This window comes from Canis lupus, chromosome 15 (assembly GCF_003254725.2).
Source record: "Canis lupus dingo isolate Sandy chromosome 15, ASM325472v2, whole genome shotgun sequence".
NCBI classification, from domain to species: Eukaryota; Metazoa; Chordata; class Mammalia; order Carnivora; family Canidae; genus Canis; species Canis lupus.
The window spans coordinates 52,899,390-52,923,118 of record NC_064257.1 but is presented as its reverse complement, the minus strand read 5'-3'; the positions used below and the strand labels follow the sequence as shown (position 1 = coordinate 52,923,118).

Here is a 23,729-nt window from a genome sequence, read left to right as displayed (position 1 = left end):
TTAAATTATTAGCCATTAGGGAATATTCTTCTGATTCCACATTTTGTCAGTTAGTTTGTAATAATTTACAGAACATAGCATGCTCACCCACATGAGTCTTAATTCTAAGCATCCTCATTGAGTGATTAAAACACATCTGGGCATGCCCAGTGGGTAAGTTAGGCTCTTGAGGGGACTCTTGGTGTCAAAGTTTGTGGTCTGCTGAGAGGAGAAACGGTATAAGCCTTGTCTAAGAGCAATTCTCTAGCATAAGAGAGGAAGAGTGATTTGGAGAAATTTGTAGCTGAGTATTGGGGGTTGAATTTTACCCCAAAATTCATCTTTGGAAGTCCTAATTTCCAGCCCCTCAGAATGTGACTGCATTTAGAGGGGAGCCTTAACGGTAACTAAGGCTGTTGGGAGGAAAAATTTTTATTCTGTCAATTTAGGTCCAGTGTTTGGGGACCTGGGAATAAACTAACAGTATATTAACAGGAGAAAAGACAAGGTTTTTTTCACATCATGAACTCAGAAATGAGTAATCCCGGAATAGACAGAAATAAAGGTGTGTGTATACCAACTTAACAAAAGGTTGGGGGGGGGTCAGTTGTTAAAAAGCTTCAGTGGGAAAGTATGGGAGGTTCAACTGGGCATTTTGATGCTCATGGCAATGGGCAGTTTCCTTCTTGGATGAAAGCTCCTTCAGAGGGCATGGTTTATGGCAACTGAATTTGTACTCCAGATGCTAATAAACTCAGTCTTTTCCCCAGCAGGAAACTCTCTGTGTGAGAGTCCATGGAACCTGTATTTTCAAGAGGTTCTGCTAATGTTTAGATAATGTTTCTTTCCCTGGCTGTGGATTGTCCAAATGTTTTCAGTTTAGAGTAATCTTGCTATGGCCCTGCTGGGCTATTAATTCCTTCAAGGTTAAATGAAGTCATTTGGGTGAGCCCTAACTCAATATGAATGGTGTCCCTACAAAAGGAGGAGACACAGACTCACAGAGAAAGAATACCACGTGAATATAAGGATAGGCTACCTACAAGCTGAGAAGAGAGGCTTTAGAAGAAATCAACCCTGCTGACATTTTGACCTTGGATTTGAGGCCTCCAGAATTACGAGAAGATACATTTCTGTTATTTAAGTCCCTCAGGCTGTGGCAGTTCATTTGTTTTGTTTTGTTTTTTTTCAGTATTTTTTAAAAATTTCTGATTCTTATAAATTCTGTAAAAAAGAAAGTCTTCATGGCAAGGATAAAACTAAAAAATTCACTCACAAAGTTTCTGTGAAATGTTGGGTATTCAGAAAGGCTTTTTTTTTTTTTTTTTTTTTTTTTTTTTTAAAGACCCTTTCTAAGGTCAAGTGGAAATTTGGTGAGAAAGAATTAACTCACTGTAGCACAGGGCTGTCAGTTCTGAAAGGCCCTGCTAAATACCACTTGAGGGGAGGGGTTATTAATAGCAGGAGGCACCATTGTTAAGAGTAGGCAGTTAGTTAGATTCTAACTTGGAGTTCAGCAAAGAGGACGTGATGACCACCTCTCAGGAAGGTGAGAGGCCTGTCCTGGCAGCACTTGGCCCAAGAAGCAGAATCAAACCAGACAGGTCCAAGATGATGGATGAAATGACAGGATACCCCCAACCAAATTGGGAAAAAAAGCTTGAAACTCTGCTTCCCTGTCCCAGGTAATGAATACCCTGCCCCCTAGTTAACAACTGTCAAGAAAAGATAAAAACGTGTCCCTCAGAACATGCAGCATGTTAAAGTAGTAAAATCTGAATAAGGTTGGTGGATTGTACCTGATTTTCCTGGTTATGCAAGATGCTACCTCTAGGGGGAGACTGAAGGGAATCCAGATTTGTCTGTATTTTTTCTTACAACTGCATATGAATTTACGGTTCATTAAAATGCTTAACACGAAAAATGTACGCTTATGAACTTTTTTCTTAGTATGAACCAGTAAGTAGGATATATTTTCTCTAATTCTATATAATTTTGTGTCATTTTGGTACTCTGGACTATTTCCATCACTAGTGATAACTGATTCATATAAGAGTTAGCAAGCAATTAGAATCCATTAACTTAAAAATTAATATTATGAACATGACTCAGCTTAAAATGGAAACATTTACACACTGTGTCTAGAAAATTTATCTTTTTACTTCATCCAGGAATTGATTCTAAAATGCATGAATGAGTTCATAACCAGATAAAAGTTAAAATTTCCAGAATCTTGGCACACTCAATCATTATTTCACAGAAATATTCTTAAATTATAGAAACCTTAGAAATTGAAAACCAGCTTTGTTTGTGAGTTTCCTATGAAGCCGATAAGCAATGACAACTGTAATTATAACTGACTGATATTCTTTTTAATAAAAAAGTAGATATGCCTGTCATAGGTAAATATGATTTTATTTTTTTTTTTTAATTTTTATTTATTTATGATAGTCACAGAGAGAGAGAGAGAGGCAGAGACACAGGCAGAGGGAGAAGCAGGCTCCATGCACCGGGAGCCCGACGTGGGATTCGATCCTGGGTCTTCAGGATCGTGCCCTGGGCCAAAGGCAGGCGCCAAACCGCTGCGCCACCTAGGGATCCCGGTAAATATGATTTTAAATAAATCTTTTGTTTTAGAATAGTTTTAGATTTACAGAAAACTTGTAAATATCATATAGAACGTTCCCATATACCCAACATCCAATTTCTTCTATTATTAACACCTTACATTATTATGGCCTAAGTATCACAATTAATGAACCAACATGGATACATTATTATTAACTAGCATCTATACTTTATTCAGATTTCCTTAGTTTTTACCTAGTGCCCACTTTCTATTCCAGCATCTCCTCTAGGATACCAAATTGCATTTAATTGTCATGTCTGGTTAGGTGCCTCTTGGCTGTGATAGCTTTTCAGGTTTTTCTTGGTTTTACTGACCTTGTCTTGACCAGTTGTGAGGATACTAGCAGGTATTTGGCAGAATTTTCTATAGCTGTTTTGTCTGATTTTTTTCCCAATTAGACTGGGGTTATGGATTTGAATGAAGAAGGCCAGAAGTAAAATGAGATTCTCATCACAGCATATCGAGGGCACTAATATGATTCTGCTATCTGAAATTTAAATGTGAAGGAATCCAACTGCTTTGGAGAAGCAGCTCCGAGGAATGGGCTCTGATCTCAGTTCTAAGAGAAGTAGCTGGGTAACTGACCCACGCGTTTTCCTTCTCTATGCTCTTATTTAGTCATCTGAAGACTAAATTTTCTTTCATTCCTAAAATTATGTTACATCAGCTGAGATCATCGATGCTGTTCTGTTGGAATAGATTTCATGTTTTTTCTTGGAATCTGGGCCATCTTCTTTGAAATCATTGTGTGATTCATGAAATGCTGGTAAGAAGGATGGTCACAGGCCTACATCCTAAGTCGTTGCACTGTACTACAGTGCAGAGCACCTACTGTTTACCTAGTGGAAATTTTTATCATTACCCAAATAGGAACTTAGTTGAAAAAATGAAATGGATCCTTCTTCTTACTTCCTCTGCTTTGCCATCCTTCCTGCTTCCCTACAACTATCACATATCCATACCTGAGTTAAAGCCAACCTTTGGTTACTGTGAATTTAAGAAAAATATTCTATTTAAATTTAAATGGCTATCATACTTAATTGACACATATGTATTTGTTTCATTTACACACAGAAGTTAAAATCAGGTTTTCTGAGAAGCACCATAGCTGAAAACTTTAAGCATTTCTATTTCTATATTCCTTTTTCTTTTTCTTTCTTTCTCTTTCTTTCTTTCTTTCTTTCTTTCTTTCTTTCTTTCTTTCTTTCTTTCTTTCTTTCTCTTTAAATTACTCCTCTTATCTGGTATGGTTTCAAGAAAAAAAACACTAAAAAGGTAGTAGGACAAAGCAAATCAAAAGAAAAGGACTAGGGAGGTCAATAAATTGGGTCATCTGTCTTTGATAAACTGAGAATGTCACTGTGTTAAGCTGTGTCATACCCATATCCCTCAACCTCGTAGAACTTAAGAGGCTTTGTCCTTCACACACAGTCATTGATAGCAAGTCATCAGGAGAAATCTAAGCAAGGCGTAGCCCAGATTCCTGCATTGTTCAGAAAGTTTGACAAATACAGATGGTGTCTTCTAAGAGGTAGATAAATACCTCAGTTTTCCTCTAGTGGAAAATAGCTGTACTAAAGCAGACAGAAAAGTCTCCCTGACATTTGGAAAATATCAGTGTCCACAGATGGGAGGAACAGGCAATTGGCAGTAGAGTTAAACTTCTATATTTTAAGTAGGCAAACAACCAATTCCAGGTTGTGTACTATGCATGTATGCATTATTTGCTAACCGTTCTTCTGAAATAGCATATTTTGTCTGTTTCTATTAAAATTTTTATTTCTCTTAGCTTTTTGTAGAGCATAGTCCTTTTTACCCTTTCCTTCTTCTTTCTTTCTTTCTTTCTTTCTTTCTTTCTTTCTTTCTTTCTTTCTTTCTTTCTTTCTTTCTTTCTTTCTTCTTTCTTTCTTTTTTCTTAATTATCCAGAACTAACCTTTGACCCTTAGTAGTGACTTTAGTGTTTAACAGAGAGGAAGCAAAGTCATGGCAAGAAAATATCTGCTTTGACAGTGTAGGCCTTTTTCCCACTATTTTTAAAAAAACAAATTCACTTTTGTTTTTATTTTGTATTTTTTAAGGTATATTTGACAAAATTGTATATATTTAAAGTGGACAACATGATTTAATACACTTAAACATTGTGAAATATTTATCACAACCAAGTTCATTAACTTAGTTAATTAACATCCATCACCTCAACATAGTTAACTTTTTTGTGTGGTAAGAATAGTTAAGGGATTTGTCTTTTTAGCAAATTCAAGTATACAATACAGGATTATTAACTACAGTTACCATGCAGTACATTAGATCTATAGAACTTACCTGTATTATGACTGTAAGTTTGTATCATTTGACCAATATCTCACCATTTCTGCTACCGCACCTCCCACCCTGGACTCTGGCAACCACCATTCTACTCTGTTTCTGAGTTCGACTTTTTTTTTGTTTTGTTTTGATTGTTTTTATGTCAGACCTGTCCTTCTCATCTCATCAAGGAAATGCTGTCACTGTTCAAATTGTGAAAACCATCATTGTAGACATCATCATTGTAGACATCATATTTACTAATGTCTTTGCTGGTTTCTCCTCAGCTTAAATGCACAATGTTGGTGAGTTAAAAGGCTCAGTCCTAGACCTTGCATCATTTTTTGGCCTAAATTTTCTCACTAGGCTTTAAATACAGTCTGTAGATATTTTATTTTTCTTTTCTTTCCTTCAAAGCTGACATCCAAAGTATAAACAAGTTCCTGTAGCTCTACTTTCAAAATATGTTCTTCTTTTCTTCATTTTATTTACTCTGTGGTCACCCTAATGCACCCTAATGCACCTAATGCACCCTAATGCAAGCCACCATTATCTCTCTTTTTAATTTTTTAACTGAAGTATAGTTGACATATAATATTATGGTAGTTTCAAGTATACTATCGAGCAATCCCACCATTATTTCTTTGTGTGACTACTGCAGATGACCTCTTACATGATCTCTCAGTTTCTATTCTTTTTCTAATAATGTTTATTCTTTTTTATTTTTTTAAGATTTTATTTATTTATTTAATTTTGCAAGAAGCCCAATGTGGGGCTTAAGCCTGAGCTGAAATCAAGAGTTGAACGCTTAACTGACTGAGCCACCAAGGTGCCTCATTTATTTTCTTTATAGCAAGAAATATTTTAAAACCCACAACAAGGGATCCCTGGGTGGCGCAGCGGTTTGGCGCCTGCCTTTGGCCCAGGGCGCGATCCTGGAGACCCCAGATCGAATCCCACGTCGGGCTCCCGGTGCATGGAGCCTGCTTCTCCCTCTGCCTGTGTCTCTGCCTCTCTCTCTCTCTCTCTCTGTCTCTGTGACTATTATAAATAAATAAAAATTAAAAAAAACAAAAAAACAAAAAAACCCACAACAAGGGATCCCTGTGTGGCGCAGCGGTTTGGCGCCTGCCTTTGGCCCAGGGCACGATCCTGGAGACTCGGGATCGAGTCCCACGTCGGGCTCCCAGTGCATGGAGCCTGCTTCTCCCTCTGCCTGTGTCTCTGCCTCTCTCTCTCTCTCTGTGACTATCATAAATAAATAAAAATTAAAAAAAAAACCCACAACAAGACCAATGAATCATAAGTTAGTTTATAACTCCATTGCTTAATTGCCCCCAATAGCTTCTTGTTACATTTGTCAATAAAATCCAAATTTCCTATACTGATCTACAAAGCTCTATATGTCTGGTCTCTGCCTACTTTGCTGATCTTGTTTCTTTTTTCTTATTCTTTTTCATTTTTTTAAAAATCTTGTTTCTTATCACTTTTTTCTTTGCCCCCTAACTTCAGTCATAGTGGCTTTCTTTCTTTCCCTTAAACATGGCCACCTGTTCCTGTCTATATTCACTAGTTTCTCTCCCAGATATTCTCTAACTCTAGACACAGATGACTGTCCTCTTCTAACCAATGTAAAAGCATTCACCCTCCTTCACCTCCACTCACTATATAATATAACATATGTACTTATATGTTAAGGTTATCTTTTCCTTAGGAAACTATGTGAATTGTCCTGTTTATTTTCTGTCAACATACTTTAGGAAGTAATTGTGTGTTTTAAGTTCAGGCACCTTGACGATTTCATTCATTCATTCATCCAGCACAGAATCCATAACAGGGCCTGCATTCGGTAAGCACTCAAGAGTTAGTTTCAATTGAATTAGTGAAATGTATGTTTGTAAGTCCTATAGGTCCTAGATCTTCACCTTCTTCAGCATTCATAATGGACTGACAAGCCATTTTATTGCTATTTACATTTCTAATTATGTAACTTTGATGTGCATGCAACTTTGCTGTCACTAATCATTATTTCATATCAGGAGTCTCCTGGGGGTTTTTTTTTGTTTGTTTGTTTGTTTTTTAGTCAGTTCAGCATTCCAGAGAGAGGTGTTTGGATGTTTCACCATCACCCTCATAAGGCTCCAGGGTCTAAGTACCATGGGGCTTTGTGACAATTGCATCTGTAGGGTGTCCGCAGGTGAAGTGCTGTTACCAATGAACCCATGTTTTCTTGAGTCAGAGAAGGGAAGATTGAGTGAAGGCAATGGAAATTTCCTCCCTCTCTTCCGAAGTCTGGGGGTAAGTTCTGTCAAGATTTAGTTTCTTCTATGCCTTTAGAAACTCACACAGACACTTTTGTCCTGTTTCCTCACGAGGTTGAGACATCTGCCTCTTGCGATATAAATTTAGGGCAGCTTACCCAGCATGAGCTTCTAGGTATCCAGAGACCATCCACTTTATGTGAAGCTTCTGACCCCAGGAGTGATGATCTCTTGAATTCTCAAAATCACACTCACTTTCTTATATCCAGGAAGAAATCTTCATTTTTTAATTTTTTCTTATTATCTTATTTTTTTATTTCAAGTTTTTATTTAAATTCTAGTTAGTTAACATATAGTGCAATATTTATTTCAGTAGTAGAATTTTTTGATTCATCACTTACAGACAACATAGAAAATTTGTTTATTATCTTGATGTTCGCATACCCTGGAATTCCATATGTGTATTCATTGATTACTAAAGTCTATACTTTCTCTCTGAAGCCATGGGTGGAAACCTAAGTGTTCAGCTGAAACTTTTGTGCACATATGTCCTGCTCATCCCTAACTCTCCAATTCTCTTCAATTCACAAAAGATGACTCAATAACACAGAAGTTATCTAAATTGAAAATCCACATCCAAATATCTGCATCTTCCTCCGCCAAAATATAGCAATATCAAGAAAATTGAGGAAAATTATGAATATTTGCTCAAAACTAGACCTTTTGCTCTTTGGTATCTCCAGTAAGTCTCTAAAAATTTGCATTAGGAAAGATTATTAACAATCTTTTTTGTTGTAAAAATAAAATTATAACAATTATGGAACATTTGTGTCCCAAGTGCTGCCCACATGTAGAGAAAAGAATTTTCTGTGTACAATTTCTTTCTCCTATTTTTCCTCTTCTTTGTCCAACACACACAAAAAAATTTATTCTTTTCAAGACCAAGAAACAATTTTGAGTTAAAAAGAATAGGGAAGAAGTTGGTGTTTTAACTACAATTTCTTTAGAGAGTAGCTACTTAGTAGATGTAATAGTACTACTTAGGGAGATGTATATAGGAGGGTGAGAAAAATCTAGGAATAGATTTAAGAAGTACTAACTCTTTCATGTTAATAAGCCTTTTTATACTGACACTTCTGACATAAAATGTGTGAGTTTTCCACCTCAAGAATTCTCTAATTCTCTGCAGGCATCAACTGCATACCTTATAATTTAGTTCAGCTCTTATGCTACCCAGAGTTAAAGCAGATACCAGAGGTTAAGAACTCAGTCCCACAAAGACTGCTCCCACTTTAGATGCCAGCCCCAACTGCCAAGTTGTCACTCATACTTCTGACAAATCAACTATAAATAAGAGGTCCTAATAACAACCTCATTGGGTTTGATAATGTGTTATAACTGTACACCAAACTCTGGAAAACACTTTACTTATAAGTTTATTATTAAGGATGTTATAAGAATACAGATAAACAGTCAAATGAAAAGGTAAATAGAATGGGGTCCAGAAGGAGCTTCTGTCTTTGAGGAGTTGAGTAAGCCACCCTCCTGACACATGGTGGGTTTACCATTCTGGAAGCCCCCTAAATCTCACAGTTTAGGGGACTCTGTAGAGGTTTCTTCATGTAGGCATGATTGATTAAATTATTGGTCATTGGTGATTAACTAAAAGATTCAAGCATCTAATCATGCCTTGGTCTTTCTGACAACCAACTCTCTTTCTGAAGCTATCTAGGTGCCCCTGCCACCAGTCATCTCACTAGGATATAAAAAGACACTCATCATTTCTGATATTCCAAAGGTCTTAGAAGTTCTTGTGTTGGAACTAGAGACTAAAACCACATATTAAAACAAAACAAAACAAAACAAAATGCTTCTTCCATCCTGAACAAGGGATTTAGGAGTGCTATGCCAGGAACCAGGGATAAAGACCAATTATAAACTTTATAAACTTTTTATAATATCACAATATCAAGATGTTTTGACAGAGAAATGTATGTATTAAAAGGAAATCATGTGTGAAATATTCCACTTGTCACAAAGTATCTGATGGAAAAATGAATAAACTTGAAGAAGGCAGCTCTATCAGCCACAGGTGAGGTCCTCCTTCTTTAACCACAGTTATCCTCTTCTCTTTGCCTTCCAGAACTTCTCAGTAGGTAAGTGGCTTTTGTTGTGCATATGTCCTCAGAATCCAAGCTAGGTCTGGTACATTGTGCAGGAGGGTGAAGAATCCCTCAGATGAGTGAGGCCTACACTTGGCACATAAGCTTTAGAGCTCAGCACAGAAGATAGATTCAGGTCAGTATAAGACTATAATTTGGAAATGTGAATAGTTGCCCAAGATTTATCAACTTATTTTCCCTTATCTGACTTTTCACTGCATGTCCCTTCTTTCCTCCTTTCTCTGCTGTTTCTACTTTGTCTTTCCTCCCTCTTTTTTTCCTTCAGCCAGATAATTATTTAGTATGTTCACTCATGTCAACCACACCATATAAAGAAGCAAGCATATCAGCCATCAGTTACCTGTAAAACATTCTTAATCATTGAGTTTAGGGGACATATGAATTTGTTATTGCTATACAATGAATTACCACAAATGTAGTGACTTAAAGTAACACACATTAGTCCTCTTATAGTTTCTGTGGATCAGGAGCCTGGAAACAATTTAACTGAGCCCTCTACTTAGAGTCCCATCATCAAGCTGTGGACCAGGAAGCATTCTTATCTGGAGACTCTATGGGGAAGAATCTCTTTTCAAGTTCACTCAGGTTGTTGGCAGAATTTTTCCCCCATTTTAATAAAGGACTGAAGGCCTCAACTGCTCATATGAAATGGTAATGCTCTGAAATGAGGCTGCCTTCAGCTCTAGAGGCTAGGTGTGGTTTTTAGAGGCTGCCTATAGTTCTTTGCCATGTTTTGTTTCCAACATAGCCACTTCTTCTCAAGCCAATGAGAAGAATCCTTCGCATGAGTCTGCTAGCAAGTAAAAAGCCTTATGTTCTGTAATACATATCACAGGAGTGCTAGTTCATCACTATCACAATATTCTCTTGGTTAGAAGCAAGTCTCAGGTTCTACTCACCCCCGAAGGGGAGGGGATTATAGAATCACAAATATTAGGAGGTGGGGATCATGGAAAGTCAACTTATACTCTGTCTACCACAGAAGAGATTGGAAACACTAAAACAAATTACATAGAAGTTTTATGGTTTCAGGTACTACATTCAAGTCTTCAATTCATTTGGAGTTAATTTGTGTGTAAGGTGTAAGATAGTAAGACCTGAAACCATAAAACTCCTAGAAGAAAACATAGGTGGTAAGCTCTATGAAATAGGTGTTGGTGAGGATTTTTTGAATCTGATGCCAAAAGCAAAAAAATCAAAAATAGATAAGTGGAACTACACCATACTAAAAAGGAAACCACCAACAAAATATAAAAAGGTGACCTACTGAATGAAAGAAAATACTTGTAAATCCTTTATCTAATTTGGGGTTAATATTCAAAATGCATAAAGAACTCATGCAATCCAACAACAAAAAAGCCCAACAACCTGATTTTAAAAATGGGCAGGAGCTCTCAATAGATATATATAATTTTTTTTTCAAAAAAAGACATACAGATGGTCAAAAAGTAAGTGAAAAATAGTCAATATAATCGATTATTAGGGAAATGCAAATCAAAACCACACTGAAGTATCACTTCATACCTATTAGGAGCACTATTATCAAAAAGATAAGAAATAACAAGTGTTGGCAAGGAATTCAGTAAACAGAAACCTCATGCACTATTGGTGGGAATATGAACACAATCCTTTCATCAAACCTATTTGAGTCAAGAGCCTAACAGATCAAGTGCCCATATCTGAAATATTTTGACTATGAGGAAGTTATACCATGTCTACTGAAAATTTAAATGCCAGTGGATCTTAAAAGAATTCTTCTTAGCTGTGCTCATAATTCTATTCATTTTTCATAATAAATAAAAAATTCCCAGAGGTGATAAAGCCAAACAGAAAATATGCACTGAAATTCAAATAATTTACCTCCTCTACAGAAATATATGTCATTTTTCATGTACAGGTATTAGATTTTAAATTTTTTTCCTACCCACTGGGATCTGTACTAGCACAAAAGCGTGAATCTACACATTAATGTTTTTAAGACAATGGATAATGTATTTCAAAATTAATAGCTGGCAAATGATATACACCAACACACTCTGATCAACGTCCCCTACAGTGCTCAAGTCCCAGATGAATAGGTTCAGAAAATAAAACTCTAATGTAAAAGATGATGCAAATATTTCATTCAGGTTAAGTTCTTTTCCATTAATTATTCTCTCTTTGCATATCTGAGTGGGGATGTGGAATTATATCACCTAAATACTGCTCTGATTTATTTCCTCCTCCCCATCTTAGTTATCACATCTGGGCCATTATCATAGTCCACCACTTTTTATCCAGTCCTTTCACATTGTAGTCCATGCTTTGAAAAATCATGACTGTAATTTTCTCATTAAAGACCTTCAGTGGCTTCTCATTACCTACAAGGGAAAGCCTGAAGAACTTAGCATGATGTATAGACTCTTCCTTATCTGATCCCAACTTGCCTTTTAGTATTGCCTTGTTGCTTTCTGTCTAGCCACACAGAACTCATCTCTAAACACATTGTATTTTTGTATGATTCTCTTAAAAAAAAAAAAAACCCTTTTACATAAGTTGTTCATGAAGCCAGTCCCCTTCTTCTTGTTTTTTTGATGTTGAATACTTATGCATCTGGCAAGACCAGATGAAATGTCCAACTGCCTTGCTGGCAAGAGGTATCTTATCTACCTTTCCCAGGCATTAAAAGGAGCATTCTTATGGTTTTTTTTTAAATAAATCTTAATAAGACATACATAATTGAACTATAGTGTAATTACTTGTCAGTCCCCTAACTAGACTGTGAACTGTTTAAAGCCAGGGACTTTATCTTATTTTTCTTTTATTTCAAGCACTTTCTGTGGTGTCTGCTCCATGGTGTCAAGGCTCCATAGTTGTATATTAAATAAATATTTTATTTCGTCCATATCTCATAAGAGATGTTTTAATAAAAACACTTTTAAATTCTTCAAATATAAATCCATCACATATTTATGGTTCCATATTATACTTAAATTCACTTAGTGTATCCTTACCATGCTTAAGATACTGCTTAAACATTGGGAATAATCTCATAGTCTGAATGTAAAGAGATAAAAGATAAATATAAGCCCAAAACACTACAACATATTCAGTTTCTAGAGATATTTATTAAATATTTGCATATATTTGCATAGGAGCATAGAAGAATAAATTATTACTTATGATTAGAGAATTCAGAGAATACATCACTGGTGTGTTGGCTTTGGGGCTGTTTTAAAATATACATTGATAACTTTGAAATATGGAGGTGGAGGATCCTAGAGAATGCCACGCAAAAACATATGAAGACATGAAAGAAGTAGGAGTTTTGAGTAAAAAGGATGGAGGTGGGAAAGTTAACTAAAATAATTCTGTAAAGATAAGTGTGACTTTGGTTATATAAGATGAAAACATGGAAGGGAGGGGGAATTGTATTATGTTGCCAACAGGAAAATTTCATAGTCTACCCCATTTGACTTTCATTTAATATCCATTCCCATTTTTATGCCCATATTATACTTATAAACAACAAAAAGAATAATATAATGCTTCCATTTAAAATGATACAGTTCAAAAAAAAAATAAATAAAATGATACAGTTCTTCCATAAACCGTGATGAACTTCACTTTTTCCCTCAAAATGAAAACATGAAGTCCCAAAAGACATAGTGCTCATATCTGCATTATGTATTTACTCTTTTAGCTGGTTACAATCTTGAATATTTTATAGCCTAGAGACAAAATTATTAAATTAACTACCATCAACACTCCTTATGTAAGATACTCAATTAAGAGGGAAAATGCAAACTTAAGGACTATATATGACAAAGAAAGGGAAAAAAATGTGTGTAGCTATAATAGTCCTCATATCTATAATTGGCTATGAGGCCATAGATGATATTAATTCCGTCCGTTGGAACTAAGAGCACTTGGAGGAGCCCAGAGTTCCATTAATGGGAATCACACATTCTGTGACTATGTCATTAGGTGGAGGGCAGGGTTTGTCAGTATGAACACTGTTGACATTTTGGATTGGATTCTTCTCTGTTATAAGAGCTGCACTGCGCATTGTAGAATAGTTAGCAGCACCCCTGGCCTCTACCTCTATATGCCAGTAGCACCCTTGGAGTCATGAAAATAAAATATGTCTGCAGACATTACCCAACATCTTTGGGGGCAGTGGGGAAGAAGCAAAATCACTCTCAATTAAAAATACTGTGTAGGATAATAAAAAACACTCTTTCCACTCCTTGTTTCGTAAACTCGTATGCACTGCCATTGTCTCAAAATATACATCAAAATTTTATAAGGCAGCTCAGCATCCTTGCATCACCTGTCATCCAGGTAGGAACACAACTGAGCCATTACCAGGCTATTCCACCATTTCATCAAGCTAACGGATGGGACATGTGATGACACCTGTGAAGCTCATGAGTGTTAGCCTTTTCCTTACATCTTTTACTGTAAAAGATATGTTCTTTGCTGAGAAAGTTGTGTAGGATACCACAATGGCAAATAAGATATTAAGTAACTCCACAGACAGTGATACCGATAGAAGCAATGGAATAGGGAATCCAAATTTGTATCCAGAATAAGTGTCTATTTGAGAACAAACTGTCACTGGTGTCTGTTTGTCATCAATCTGCTGCAAAATGGTTGGTTGATTATCTGAGGAATGGAAATAAGGAGAAGGTTCAACAACGGTCTCTACTCTTGACAGGTTGGACACTCAGCTGGTGGCTTAAGAGCTAGATGAACCATCAAGTCTCCCTCACAACCTCAGACTTGGCTCATAAGGCGGATCAAAATGCTCTCTGTGCCTGGGAGCATTCTAGTTATTACAGTAGGATAGCAGACACAACAGGAACTTGAAAGAAGGTTGACTTGACCATCCTAGTTCTGTGACTCTTTCCAAGGCCCAACCAATCACCAGTTGACTTGTTTTCCAATCCTTTGCCTTTGTTTTCATTATTCTTATAAAAAGAAACGAGGATTTGTAATTTGTTTAGACCTATGACAGTCTGATTTCCAGAAATCCAAGATCACAGTTCAAAAGAATTTCATTATTGCTGCAAGATAAATAGTTCAAGTTATAGTAGCCTACAACTCTAAACAACTAAAATGCTTTTTTTTTGTCCAGTAAATAGAGAAACAAAATAGATTATCCTTATACAATGGATCCTATGTATCAAAAGGATCAGACTGTTGGTACACATAATACAATGGATAGTATCTTAAAAATATGATACTGAAAGGAAAGAAGCCAGAAACAAAACTATACATACTGTATGATGTCAGTTATATGAAATTGTAAAATCGACAAAACTCATTTATAGATGGGCAGAAATCAAATCAGTGGTTGCTACACTTGGGGATGGGACAGATAAATGCAAAGAAACTTGGATTTTTGGGGGGATGACAGAAATTCATAACTTGATTTGGGTAGTGGCTATATAGCCAAATGTATTTTTCAAAACTCTTTGGTCTCTAAACTAAAAATGATGTGTTTTTAATATAAATTTGCCTCAATTGAGTTGGTTTATAGAGAAAAAGAAAACACAGAAGGAAGAGCAAGCTTCAGAGATGAAGGCAAGGAGCTCATGGTTTTCAAACATCACAATAGGCAGTTGAAAAAAAATTACTTTAGGTGCCTAGAAACATATTGAGCAGAAATTTGACTGAAGGATTTTATGCATTTAAAGTAGTGATTCTCAACCACAGCTGCATTGTTAGAGCCTTAGAGAGATGCTGGGTACACCAACACCTGGGTCTTACCTCCAGAAATTCTGATTTAATTGGTTTGGAGAGAAGCATAGAATGTAGTTTTTTGTTTTTGTTTTTTGGTCTTTTTGTTTGTTTGTTTTGTTTCTCTTTTTAAAGCAGCCAAGTGTGCAGTCAGGCCTAGATAACATTAATATAAAGGGCTATTGAAGTTATGGACATAGACAAGACTCTTTCAGAAAACTCATAAAATAAGAAAAGGAATAAATATAGACTGGAGGATGTCAATATTTAAAAGGTCAAAAATCTAAAAAATAAAGAGTGTTTGGAAAAAGTCTTGCCATGGTACGTTTACCAGCAAAGACAATAAAAGGCTAATAAAATAATTCTATGAACAATTTTACGCAAATTTGACAACTTTGAAAAAAATGGACCAATTTTTGAAAAATACGACTCACCAAACCAACACAGGAAGAAACAGATTTGTATCTATTATAGAAATTAAATTTCTTATCAAAAGCCTCAAAAAAGAAAACTCAAGGCCCAGATGGTTTCAGTGGTGAATTATATAAAAAAACATCCAAAAAGGAAATAGCACTAATCTTGCACAGATGACTTAGAGGAATAAATGTTCAGCTCCTTTTGTGAGGCCAATATAAGTAAATACCAAAATCTGATAGATCTTATTTAAAAACTGAAAAAAATATTAAAGACCAATATGCCTCATGTAAATAGATGAAAAAGTACTTTTAAAATGGCAGATCCAACCCAACAGGACTTAATTTGTAGTGAATTGCCCTCTTGAGCACAGGGACTAACTACCACACCAGAACTACATGGGAGGGCGGAGAGCAGCTCCACGGAGTAAAGATGGACATTTGCATAAGAGAATAAACAAAAATAACAAGTGCCTACTACAAATGGTATAATTTCTGATTTTCTAATACATTACACATATTTTTGCTAGGGGTAATTAACCCTGATTTTAGAGGTATTATTTTCTCTTGAGTAAATGAATGTACCTCCCTGCATAGCCATGGAGAAATGTCTAAGACAGAGAGAAGATTATGACTCACTAAAAAGACTCCTAAACCTTTAGAGAGCCGTATGAATAGGGTCTTTAACTCCTAATCTTCATTCCACAACACTCCTTGAGTTAACATAATTAAACTTTCAAAAGTCAGTTCTAATTTCTAAGTCTTGTTGATCCTCCACCATTAATGTGCACTTAATATACTCCTTACAAATCTGGTCATTATGACTTAATTACTACACAATATCTTTCTTCTAAAGCAAGACACATTTAGATGATTTCTATCATCTCTGTAAGATGTAATCATCATAAAAACTTTCTTACCAATGAAAGCTATTACATGTCTCTACTTTAAAAACATACCATAATCCTGACATCTAAATATAGCGATATATAGCCAATTAAGCCTACTTCTAAGTAGAACGTGTGAAGCTTCGAGAAATATGCACTTTTATGTCATTTCAACAGCATTTCAGGACTTTTATCTCTTGATCTGGCATCCACTTTCCTATTTATCCTTTGCATTCTTGGCTGGTAGCACAGAAATTTAAATTAAAACCATCATTTACGTGCTGAGTCTCTGTCAGTTTTAATCGTGTAACAAAATTGCCTAGTAGAGACTTCTTTTTGTATCAATCTTCATTCTTGTCCACAAATTGAAAAGGAAACTGAAAAAAAAAAAAAAAAAAAAAAAAGGAAAAGACAATGAGATGCTGGACAGAGCACTTGGCTGGGCAAGGCTTACTGCTTTAACATGGCCCAAGGAAAGGAACACAGAACTACTGTAAATTATGCTATCTTAGTTCATAGCTCAGAGGAAGTAGCTCTTTTAGCTTCAGTGTCAGCAATGGAACTAGATAGTATTTTGAAGTGCTACTCACTTGGAAAGAGATGCTTGGGGTGGTGGGGGTGGTAGGGGAAGGTGGTGGAGGTGCAGGAGGCAGGGGGAAGGGAAAAGTAAAAGAGACATAAAAAATGATAAATGATAAAGAAAATGATAAATGATAAAGAAATAAAAATGACCAGATGCCCTCTAGAATCTAGTGCTAGAAGACAACAGTCATGGTAGTCTAGGTAATGGGGTAGTAAAGAGTACCCCTGAATCTCTGTGCCTGGATGCCATACACAAGCTACGTGCTCCATGCCTATCACAGCCCCAGGCTGGTGTAGCAGCTATTGTCTGGAACATTCCTAGTTTTTTACCAGGGTAGCAAATGCACATCTGTTCTTAGTTTACCCAAGAAATGACATATATCACTTTTGTCAGTGCTGTTGGCTAAAACAAAAAACACGGCCATGCAAATTTTCAAGGAGGTAGAGAAACGTTATTCTGACAATATGCCTTGTAGGAGAATCATAAATATTTGGTCAAGTAATTCTCATATAGGATACTATATTGCCCCTACTAGGTAGTGAAGTGTATACCACACAGACCACCGTGTTTGATTGATTACTTAGTATCTGATCTCCCTTTATTCCCTATCAACAAATAGCGTTTTCCTTCAGAAGGTAATCTGAACACTTAAAACCCCACATTTCTCATTTTCCTTTGTAGATAGAAGTAGCTATTGGCACAGTCCTGGCTAACAATATGTGGAAACCATTGCGTGGGCTTCTAGAAATACTTTGTAAAATGGGCACAGGCTTAGCCAACTCTTGCCTTTCTTCCTTCCTTCTGAAAAACAGTCGTGATGTCAGAGGAATTGGAAAAAGAGATACCTTGCAACCATGAGAACAAGAGTAAGTCTGGGACACTAGTGGGGATGTGATGCTAGCATTCTCGCCCCAATTACCAACTTTCAAAAGTCCAGTTGTCTGAGATAAAAAACAAAAAACTGTATTTTGTTCAGCCTCTGTTAGCATTTTATTCCATATATCCTGCTGAACCTTTTACCTAAAAAAAAAAAAAAGATTTTAGTTATTTATTTGGGAGACAGAGAAATAGAGAGAGAGGAAGAGTGCAAGAGGGTGAAGGGCAGAGCAAGAGGGAAAAGCAGTCTGGAGCCAGATCCCAAGACCCTGAGATCATGATCGGAGCCAAAATCAGACACTTAACTAACTGAGCTGCCTGGCGCCCCTGCTGAACCGATTTCTAAGTGATCTGAAATTGGAAACCAAGTGTGTGGTGAAACAAGCAACAGATCCTAAAGTACAGACCTGACTTAGTGAAGACCTCACAGTACCTGAGTTAAGATTCCACCCATTGTTATTACCCCTAAATCTTGTTCAGCACTAGGGCAACAAACAACCTCTTTCTCTCTCTCTCTCTCTCTCTCTCTCTCTCCCTCTCTCTGATGAATACCTAGAATCATTTTCCACACTGTTCATTCGGTCTTTTTGTTTTTCTATTTTTATGTCATGAAGCAAAGTGGAAAAGTTGAGCACAGCAACAGCTTCTGACTAGACTAGTTCTGAGATGTTCTTCTCACATTGATTGACTTTTTTTTTTTTGATTGACTTAATTAAGTATGAGGGTTATCAATAAATCTCAGCTATTTATCCTCTTAGGGCCTCACAATGTTTCCATCTACATGGTCCCAGGATCACCCTACACTCCCTGAACCCTACAGTTTGCTTTCAGAAAATTTATTTATAAGACTGGCACATTAACTGCATAATTCTCCCAATGGTGACTTGAGAATTAGGACTCCCACCTACTTGTCCCTCCTTCCTCACTTCATTCCCCCTTGTCTTGAGAATTTGCCTCTGCCTCTAGAATCATCTAATGTCATTAATGTGCCTGTCTCGCTAATTCTTTAATAAATTATGCCGTGTTTGGGATGTGTGTGTTATGGAATGACAGGTCAATTAAGAGAAGTCCTATTAAAAATAAGAAAAACATTATTAGTAAAAGAAAAATGTTGACTTAAAATTGCCTCAGGGAAGGAGATAAAGAGCACTCCCAGGATGTTGTGTGGAAAGCATATATCCTTCCACGAAAAGATGCTCCACAATCATACCATTTCTAGAAAGATAACATTTCCTTGAATTTTCTCCTTATACTAAAGCAAGCTTTTGCTTGAAGAACAATAGTATACTTCTATTTCTTGCCTTCCACGGAAAAGCAATTTGAAATTCTACAAACAAATATTTTCAGAATTATGATTTTAAAAGTATTGGTATCTAGCAAGAAAGTAAGATACATACGGAAGCAAACAAGCACACAAACATGGCACCAAAACCAATCAAAACTACAGAGGGAAAGCAGACTTCTATGAGGAAGCAAGTGCATAAGCCAAGTGTCATCCCGAAGGTATTTTCTGAAGCTCAAGATGACAAATTTTCATTTTGACAGCAATCAGAGATAGAGAGTAGGCTCTGCATATGGTAGAGAGACTAATGGGTATTCCATCCTTAAAAAGGGAATTTCAATATTCACAACTAATGAGAAATAAACTCACTTTGCAGAAAGAGACAGTAAGAAAAACTAGCTAGTAACAATTACCATGCTAGGCAAGGGGAAAAAAAATATTACACGAAAATTTGAAGCCATTCCTCATGTTGAGCTTTCAGGCCTCATGTGTGACAGAAAAAAAAAAAAACCCTCAATCAAGAATTCTAAATAAATGAATCTAGGATAGTGGCACTTCCAGACAACTGGGAGAAAAAATAAATAAATTTCTTTATAGGAAGCTATTTTCATCTTAAACCTCAAAGGATTGCACAGAAAAATTCCCCCACCATCAGCTTTGCAATATAAAACAAAGCACACATTTCCACGCCAGAAACTACGAAGGCAGTTAAGACATCAGGGGCCAAGGTTCCAGAGAGAAGGGAAACCCACAGAATTTTTTTATTCTATAAAAGATATTAGAAGCTGAATAAAGCTTTTGGCAATCTTGCCTAACTGGGGTCAAGGAAGCAGAGCACTAGTAACCACTCCAGGCTTTCAGAGACATCACAAAAAAAAAAAAAAATTAATTTGCAAGAGTAAGAGTGGAATGGAACTGACAAACACTTAAAAAGACTGAAGCTTATATTTAAAACAGATCAACCCCGTATTACATTAAATTCGTCTGTCTCCACTTTCACTGGCTGACAAAAAAGCAAATCTTCTCTGGAGGAACAATAATATCATATAGAGTCTCAAAGTAAGTCTATAATTTTTCAAACACAATGTCTAACATTCATAAAAAGAAAAGAAAGAAGGTATTGAAAAAGGCAAAAATTGGACAATAACCAAGGGAAAAAGAGAGTGAGGAGAAACAAATTCACAAGATACCGGGGAGAAATAACTGCAAGAAAGAATAAAGAGCAACCAAAAGAATAAATATGTGGGTGAATTTAAATAAATATCAGTACATCACTAGATATTCTATGGAAGACGTTCTGACAAGTAAGTGACTCTTTATCCTGGGGCAGAAGGAAATGATTTGCAGGCCTCTAGGGGATCTGGGGAAAAGAGAACACCCCCCCCCCCATCCAGTAATAACTAAAAGCACAGTGACATTTATTAGATGACAGAAGTTCCCAAGTGAAGTTTGTGAAGCACATATGTCAGAATCCCTTGGAAATGGAGTCTCACCCACACATCCTGAACCAAAACTTGTGGGCCTGAGCTCTGGTAACTGCATATTTCATGAACCAGAAAATTCTGCTGCAGAGCGATACTTAATACAAACCTCTCTTCCCAGGGTGAGTTATTCCCTTTTATATAACTTAACTGGAAAATAAAAAGTTCTTATCATCCTTCTTTTGAAGATTTTTTGAACTTTTGAAATCCAATACTACTGGTCACCATTCTTGTTCCTTTACCCCTTGGCAGGTGCTACGCTAAGACCTGCGGCAAGAAGGGGAGACGAACAGGACCAGTTCTAGTTTCAAAGATTTTAGAATCCAGGTGGGGTTACAAAAACAACCAGGGTTTGGCCATTTCTGTAAAACGTTCTGAGATTGGCACCAAAATCACAATGTCCCATCCTTTGAGATCTGCCCTCCAGTTCAAAAAAGGTTGGTTTCCATCAGATGTGGTCATATTCATGAGCCTCTCTCATTTACTAGGGTTCAATAAACCAAGGGTGATCACATAGCCCGTGATGGGCCCACTGATTGGAACCAGCTGCAAATTTGGAATCATAATGATTGGAAAGTAATGCACGTGGGTGGTCAGAAATATATTTGTCAGTTCAGCAGCCGTGAGGTGGTCAAGTTCAATCATGTCGTGAATATAAGCATCTGATCAAAAGAGCAAAAATATGATGCCTCTACTCCTAGGAGGCATGTTTTCCTCTAGAAAAAAGCAAGAACTTCTGCAAATCTGTACTCCGTCTAGTCTCTCCATTCTTCCTCCACCGAACTTTGACACTGAAATAGTAGAGCAGTAGTTAATAAAAGCACTGTATGGAACTAACTGCCTGGGTATAACCCTCAGCTCTGCAGTTAATAGATTTGTCACTTCAGGAATATCAATTCATTCTCTATGTTCCATTTTTCTCATCTGTAAAATAGGGATAAAAGTATTACTTACCTCAAAACATTGTCATAAAAATAAAACAAATTAACATTTCTAAGTCAGCTAGTGCTTGATAAGTAATAAAGAGCATTTTATTAAATAAGCAAATATTAATATTGAAAGTTGTCTTGAATTTTGAATGAAAATTTCCATGGCTAAACAGTTTAGTGTCCTTGCTAATTATTTCATCATTGTTCACTCCCACAGTGATAATTATTAGGTCTTCTACTTGTCCTCACTTCCCATATCCCATAACTTTCTCCTAAATTCATCCCCTTCTTAGTGGAATAGATCCTCTGAGATGTCTTACAGAGTCTGTATGTGTGGCACACATACTTAATAGTTTGGGTTAGAATTTTGTCAGCCAATTGGATCATGAGGGTATTTTAAAATAATGCATCATGACCAAACAGAGATCATTCTAGAGAAGTTCCACATCAGAAAGATATACCAAGGTGGTTCGCCACACAGAATGAGTGAAAACACTCTACACGGTCATCTCAATATGTACTATTTATCTATCAATCATCTATCTATCCACCTCTATCTATATCTGTTTGCCATTCTGTTAGTTTTTCTGCTGTCAACTTTGCCTTAACTATACTGTCTTCTAAGGTCGATTCTGTGTTGCAGATACCAGGCACTTCATTTTCCAGAATCCCCCTCCGCATGTAGTTCGAGGCCAGATTTTGCCAAGAAGATCTTGCACAACACTTGGAAAGTGAACTGGAGAAGAGGTTTTCATTCCAGAGAGGTTGTGACAACCAAATACCATAACTTCACAGATTTCTTCACGAGTTCCTACTTGGCTACTACAGACCAAGACCCAAACCTCTAGACTTAGCAATCGCTAGAATTTTCTGGTGAGCTTGAGAGACTGGGAGACTCCTTTGTTTCAGCGCTTCAGATTGAAATCGTCAGTGACTCATTGACTCCCACTGCAGTTCTTCTCTCACCCAGCATTATTTATATTCATATCAGTCTAATTTCCTTTAAAAATACTTTTATTACAATAATAATTTCATTTTATTGACCAAAACAAGACTGATAAAAATGCTTAAAAATTAGAAAACTACATAAGGATGTTCTTCTGCTCATAAAAGTTATCTAAAAGAAATCTATAAATACGTTTTAACAAATGTATACATTTAAATACATTTACTTTAAGGTCTGAAGTAAGATAATGATGCCCATTTCTCACCACTACTGTTTAACAGAGCTGGCCAGAAAATTAAATGACTCATAAGGATTAGAGGTGAAGAGGTAAAGTATTGTCTACTTGTAATATAAAAACATTTACATTAATGAAAGATAATTAGCAAATAATACAAAATGATACAAGTACTATACATTTATAAAAATAGTATTTCATTATACTACCAATAACCAGTTATAAAATAAAATTAAAAATAATTTACCATTTGAATAGCAACAACTCACCTTTCAGAAATTAAAGTATAATTAAAAAGAATGCTGTGTAAATAGTGTGGCATCCCATGGAATAACAATAAACAAACTGATATTTGGAAGTATTTCCTTGCCGTCCACTACCTGGCCTTAAAGCCAAGAGCACATATTTTAGGAATTGCCATGGCAACAATTGGTTTCTAGGTATCACTGTAGCAGAAAACAACCTCAAACCATCATGGTCTTATAGCAGTAAATGTTTATTATTTGAACATATTATATGAGAGCTTGAGCTGGCTATGGCTCATCCAGGCAATGCTAGACCTCACGTGTCTTCTTATTTCAAGTCTCAGGCTAAAGGGTGGCTGCTGAGACCCACTTTTCTCATGGCAAAGGGCAGAAATTGGAGGAGACAGAACTAAAGTGCAAAAGTTCATTTCAAGGGTTTGCTTGGACGTTATATAAATCACACCCTCTCACATCCTGTTAGCCAAGCAAAATTGGCAGAAGAGGGAAATATACTCCACCTACAGGAAGGCACAGCAAGTGCAGTGAAGGGAGTATTTGTGCACCAAGGAAACAACTGAGGACCTTGTGTGTGTTAGATGGTAAGCACTTGGTCTAGAACAGGAAGCATTAAACACATTTTAGCTCTTTTTTTTTTTTTAATTTTGATTTTGTTGAATTATCATGACAACCCTGAGAAATATTCTATTACAAGAAAATGATGGCTCCATGTAACCAAATAACTTGCTTCAGGGTTGGGTATGGTCGCACCAG

General features: G+C 36.4%; 1 long non-coding RNA gene across 1 annotated transcript; it reads right to left on the bottom strand.

Annotated features, from left to right (window-relative positions):
• Positions 1 to 12,459: 12,459 nt before the first annotated feature.
• On the bottom strand, positions 12,460 to 19,558 carry LOC118350785 (uncharacterized). Its single transcript, XR_004805282.2, has 3 exons — positions 17,884 to 19,558; positions 16,502 to 16,758; positions 12,460 to 14,405 (listed from the first exon to the last, which is right to left on the bottom strand). It is a non-coding gene; the product is annotated as an uncharacterized LOC118350785 (long non-coding RNA).
• Between the last annotated feature and the right edge of the window lie 4,171 nt (positions 19,559 to 23,729).